This window comes from Saccoglossus kowalevskii, chromosome 1 (assembly GCF_978046115.1).
Source record: "Saccoglossus kowalevskii chromosome 1, keSacKowa6.1, whole genome shotgun sequence".
In the NCBI taxonomy this organism is placed as follows: domain Eukaryota; kingdom Metazoa; phylum Hemichordata; class Enteropneusta; family Harrimaniidae; genus Saccoglossus; species Saccoglossus kowalevskii.
The window spans coordinates 44508712-44516113 of NC_140641.1; positions in this window are offsets into that span (position 1 = coordinate 44508712).

Sequence of the window (7402 nt, forward strand, 5' to 3'; positions counted from 1 at the left end):
ACGACAACTTACAGATACAGGGCACAACATAATCTTGCTTGGACAACACGACAACTTACAAGTACGCGGCATAACATAATCTTCCCTGGCCAACACGACAACTTACAGATACAGGGCACAATATAATCTTGCTAGGCCAACACGACAACTTCCAGGTACAGGGCACAACCTAATCTTGCTTGGACAACACGACAACTTACAAGTACGCGGCATAACATAATCTTGCCTGGCCAACACGACAACTTACAAGTGCAGGGCACAACATAATCTTACCAGGACAACACGACAACTTACAGATACAGGGCATAACATAATCTTGCCTGGCCAACACGACAACTTACAGATACAGGGCACAATATAATCTTGCTAGGCCAACACGACAACTTCCAGGTACAGGGCACAACCTAATCTTTCTTGGACAACACGACAACTTACAAGTACGCGGCATAACATAATCTTGCCTGGCCAACACGACAACTTACAAGTGCAGGGCACGACATAATCTTACCAGGACAACACGACAACTTACAGATACAGGGCACAACATAATCTTGTTTGGACAACACGACAACTTACAAGTACGCGGCATAACATAATCTTGCCTGGCCAACACGACAACTTACAGATACAGGGCACAATATAATCTTGCTAGGCCAACACGACAACTTCCAGGTACAGGGCACAACCTAATCTTGCTTGAACAACACGACAACTTACAAGTACGCGGCAAAATATAATCTTGCTTGGACAACACGACAACTTACAAGTACAGGGCACAACATAATCTTGCCTGATCCAACGTACAAGTACAGGGCACAGCAGAATCTTGCCTGGGTAACAAAACAATGCACAGGGACAGGGCACAACATAATCTTGCCTGACCAACAAGACAACTTACAGATACAGGGCACAAGATAATCTTGCCTGGCCAACACGACAACTTACAAGTGCAGGGCACGACATAATCTTACCAGGACAACACGACAACTTACAGATACAGGGCACAACATAATCTTGTTTGGACAACACGACAACTTACAAGTACGCGGCATAACATAATCTTGCCTGGCCAACACGACAACTTACAGATACAGGGCGCAACATAATCTTGCCTGGCCAACACGACAACTTCCAGGTATAGGGCACAACATAATTTTTCTTGGCCAACGCGACAACTTACAGATACGGGGTTAAACATAATCTTGCTTGGACAACACGACAACTTACAAGTACGCGGCATAACATAATCTTGCCTGGCCAACACGACAACTTACAAGTGCAGGGAACAACATAATCTTACCAGGACAGCACGACAACTTACAGATACAGGGCACAACATAATCTTGATTGGACAACACTACAACTTACAAGTACGCGGCATAACATAATCTTGCCTGGCCAACACGACAACTTACAGATACAGGGCACAATACAATCTTGCTAGGCCAACACGACAACTTCCAGGTACAGGGCACAACCTAATCTTGCTTGAACAACACGACAACTTACAAGTACGCGGCATAATATAATCTTGCTTGGACAACACGACAACTTACAAGTACAGGGCACAACATAATCTTGCCTGGGCAACAAAACAATTTACAAGTACAGGGCACAACATAATCTTGCCTGGCCAACACGACAACTTACAAGAACAGGGCACAACATAATCTTGCCTGGCCAACAAGACAACTTACAGATACAGGGCACAACATAATCTTGCCAGGACAACACGACAACTTACAGGTACAGGACACAACATAATCTTGCCTGGCCAACACGACAACTTACAAGAACAGGGCACAACATAATCTTGCCTGGCCAACAAGACAACTTACAGATACAGGGCACAACATAATCTTGCCAGGATAACCCGACAACTTACAGGTACTGGGCTGAACATAATCTTGCCTGGCCAACACGACAACTGCCAGGTATGGGGCACAACATAATCTTTCTTGGCCAACGCGACAACTTACATATACGGGGTTAAACATAATCTTGCCTGGCCAACACGACAACTTCCAGGTACAGGGCACAAAATAGCGTTGCTTGGCGAACAAGACAACGTACAAGTACAGGGCACAGCATAATCTTGCCTGGGCAACAAAACAATGCACAGGTACAGGGCACAATATAATCTTGCCTGGCCAACAAGACAACTTAAAAGTACGGGGCACATAATAAGCTTGCCTGGAGAACAAGACAACGTACAAGCCCCCAGTACGGGGCACAACATAATCTTGCCTGATCAACACGACAACTTACAATTGCAGGGCACAACATAATCTTGCCTGGACAACAAAACAATGCACAGGTACAGGGCACAACACAATCTTGCCTGGCCAACAAGACAACTTACAAGTACAGGGCACAACATAATCTTGCCAGGACAACACGACAACTTACAGGTACAGGACACAACATAATCTTGCCTGGCCAACACGACAACTTACAAGAACAGGGCACAACATAATCTTGCCTGGCCAACAAGACAACTTACAGATACAGGTCACAACATAATCTTGCCAGGATAACACGACAACTTACAGGTACGCGGCTGAACATAATCTTGCCTGGCCAACACGACAACTGCCAGGTATGGGGCACAAAATAACGTTGCTTGGCGAACACGACAACTTACAAGTACAGGGGACATCATAATTTTCCTGGACAACAAGAACACTTCCAGGTACAGGGCACAAAATAACGTTGCTTGGCGAACACGACAACTTACAGATACAGGGCACAACCTAATATTGCTTGGACAACACGACAACTTACAAGTACAGGGCACAACATAAAAATACCTGATCAAAACGACAACTTACAAGTACAGGGCACAACATAATCGTGCCTGGCCAACAAGACAACTTACAGATATAGGTCACAAGATATTCTTGCCAGGACAACAAGACAACTTACAGGTACGGGGCTGAACATAATCTTGCCTGGCCAACACGACAACTTCCAGGTATGGGGCACAACATAATCTTTCTTGGCCAACGCGACAACTTACAGATACGGGGCACAACCTAATCTTGCTTGGACAACACGACAACTTCCAGGTATGGGGCACAACATAATCTTACCTGATCAAAACGACAACTCACAAGTACAGGGCACAATATAATCTTGCTAGGCCAACACGACAACTTACAAGTACAGGGCATAACATAATCTTGCCAGGACAACACGACAACTTACAGGTACAGCGCACAACATAATCTTGCCTGGCCAACACGACAACTTACAGATACAGGGCACAAAATACTCTTGCTTGTCCCGCACGACAACTTACATGTACGGGACACAACATAATCTTGCCTGGACAACACGACAACTTACATGTACGGGACACAACATAATCTTGCCTGGACAACACGACAACTGACAAGTACGGGGCCCAAAATAAGCTTGCCTGGAGAACACGACAACTTACAATTACAGGGCACAACATAACCTTGCATGGCCAACACGACAACTTACAAGTACAGGGCACAACATAATCTTGCCTGGCCAACAAGACAACTTACAAGTACAGGGCACAACATAATCTTGCTTGGCCAACAAGACAACTTACAGATACAGGGCACAACATAATCTTGCCTGGCCAACACGACAACTTACAAGTACAGGGTACAACATAATCTTGCCTGGCCAACAAGACAACTTACAGATACAGGGCACAACATAATCTTGCCAGGACAACACGACAACTTACAGGTACAGGGCACAACATAATCTTGCCTGGCCAACACGACAACTTACAAGTACAGGGCACAACATAATCTTGCCTGGCCAACAAGACAACTTACAGATACAGGGCACAACATAATCTTACCAGGACAACACGACAACTTACAGATACGGGGTTAAACATAATCTTGCCTGGCCAAGACGACAACTTCTGGTACGGGGCACAAAATAACGCTGCTTGGCGAACACGACAACTTACAGATACAGGGCACAACCCAATCTTGCTTGGACAACACGATAACTTCCAGGTACAGGGCACAAAATAACGTTGCTTGGCGAACACGACAACTTACAGATACAGGGCACAACCTAATTTTACCTGATCAAAACGACAACTTACAAGTACAGGGCACAATATAAACTTGCTAGGCCAACACGACAACTTACAAGTACAGGGCACAACATATTCTTGCTTGGACAACACGACCACTTACAAGTACAGCGCACAACATAATCTTGCCTAGCCAACACGACAACTTACAGATACAGGGCACAAAATGCTCTTGCTTGGCCCACACCACAACTTACATGTACGGGACACAACATAATCTTGGCTGGTCAACACGACAACTTACAGATACAGGGCACAACATAATCTTGCTTGGCCAACACGACAACTTACAGGAACGGGGATAAATATAATCTTGCCTAGACAACAAGACAACGTACAAGTATGGGGCACAATATCATCTTGCCTGGAGAACAAGACAACGTATAAGTACAAGGCACAACACAATCTTGCCTGGGCAACAAAATAATGTACAGGATCTGGGCACAACATAATCTTGCCTGGACAACACGACAACATACAAGTACAGGGCACAACATAATCTTCCCAGGACAATCCGACAACGTACAAGTACGGGGCACAATATCATCTTGCCTGGAGAACAAGACAACGTATAAGTACAAGGCACAAATTAATTTTGCCTGGCCAACACAACAACTTACAAGTACAGCGCACAACATAATGTTGCATGGACAACACGACAACTTACAGATACAGGGAATGACATCATCTTGCTTGGCCAACACGACAACGTACAAGTACAGCGCACAACATAATCTTGCCTGGTCAACATGACAACTTACAGATACAGGGCACAACATAATCTTGCCTGGACAACATGACAACTTACAGGTACGGGGCACAACATAATCTTGCCTGGTCAACATGACAACTTACAGATACAGGGCACAAGATAATCTTGCCTGGGTAACAAGACAACGTACAGGTACAGGGCACAACATAATCTTGCCTGGTCAACATGACAACCTACAGATGCAGGGCACAACATAATCTTGCCTGGACAACACGACAGCGTACAAATACAGAGCACGCTATATGGCCTAATGAAAGCATATTATGACATGATGAAAGTATATTATGACATCATGAAAGTATACCATGACATCATGAAAGTATACCGTGACATGATGAAAGTATTCTATGACATGAAAGTAATTTGACATAATGAAAGTGTATTGTGATATGATAAAAGTATATTATGACATGATGAAAGTATACTATGACATGATAAAAGTATACTATGACATGATGAAAGTATACTATGACATGATAAAAGTATACTATGACATGATAAAAGTATACTATGACATGATAAAAGTATACTATGACATGATGAAAGTGTACTATGACATGAAGAAAGTATGTTATGACATGATGAAAGCATACTATGACATGATAAAAGTATATTATGACATGATAAAAGTATATTATGACATGATGAATGTATATTATGACATGATGAATGTATATTATGACATGATGAAGTATATTATGACATGATGAATGTATATTATGACATGATAAAAGTATACTATGACATGATAAAAATATACTGTGACATGATGAAAGTATATTATGACATGATGAAGTATATTATGACATGTTGAAAGTGTACTATGACGTGATGAAAGTATACTATGACATGATAAAAGTATACTATAACATGATAAAAATATACTATGACATGATGAAAGCATACTATGACATGATAAAAGTGTATTATGACATGATGAAAGTATATTATGACATGATGAAAGTATATTATGACATGATGAAAGTATACTATGACATGATAAAAGTATACTATGACATGATAAAAGTATACTATGACATGATAAAAGTATACTATGACATGATGAAAGTGTACTATGACATGAAGAAAGTATATTATGACATGATGAAAGCATACTATGACATGATAAAAGTATATTATGACATGATAAATGTATATTATGACATGATGAATGTATATTATGACATGATAAAAGTATATTATGACATGATAAAAGTATACTATGACATGATAAAAGTATACTATAACATGATAAAAGTATACTATGACATGATGAAAGCATACTATGACATGATGAACGTATACCATGACATGATGAAAGTATTCCGTGACATGATGAAAGTATTCTATGACATCATGAAAGTAATTTGACATTATGAAAGTGTATTGTGACATGATAAAAGTATATTATGACATGATGAAAATATACTATGACATGATAAAAGTATACTATGACATGATGAAAGTATACTATGACATGTTAAAAATATATTATGACATGATAAAAGTATACTATGACATGATAAAAGTATACTATGACATGATAAAAGTATACTATGACATGATAAAAGTATACTTTGACATGATAAAAGTATACTATGACATGATGAAAGTATACTATGACATGATGAAAGTATACTACGACATGATGAAAGTATGTTATGACATGATAAAAGTATACTATGACATGTTAAAAGTATATTATGACATGATAAAAGTATACTATGACATGATAAAAGTATACTATGACATGATAAAAGTGTACTATGACATGATAAAAGTATACTATGACATGATAAAAGTATGCTATGACATGATAAAAGTATACTATGACATGATGAAAGTATACTATAAAATCGCAAGTCTGAACTCAAATAGGCAACGTGAATGCATTTTTTTTAAACATACCATGATGCACACCATAACATATTAAATGCGCAATATGAAATGACAAATGAGTATCATAAAATAACAATAGTGGTCTTATGGCATGTACATTTGATAGATAGTGTAAGAAGCTTATAACCGCAGTGGAAATAGTCATTTGATATTGAATTAGACTCTCTCGCTTGACATTGGCGACTAAGGTGACGAATACATTTCACTTGTATGTCACAGCGTGTGTTATCGAATATAGGTGAAAACAAGCCGCCTGTGTGAATATGGTCTCCACTGAGCACCTTGCTGTTCAACGGATACCACGCGAACATGTTATTTGAGATGCATCATTTGCTCAAATCAAGACGTGTCATTGTGCACAAAATATCATATGAACCTCGATATTTTAGTTAAAAGAAATCGGAACAAATCAAAGAAAAGATATCAAAGCAGTTCAATATAGCCCCGGGATTACGACGGTAGACGTTATCTCTTAGAAAAACAAGGTTTTATAAACAATGACAGACTGTCGATCATATGTACAGTTCAATGCATCTTTACGTCAATATATAGATGCCATGACGCTCAAATGAACGTAAAATTCAACAACAAAGTTCAATATTATTTTAGTTATGATACTGATAATCCACGCTCTAAAAATT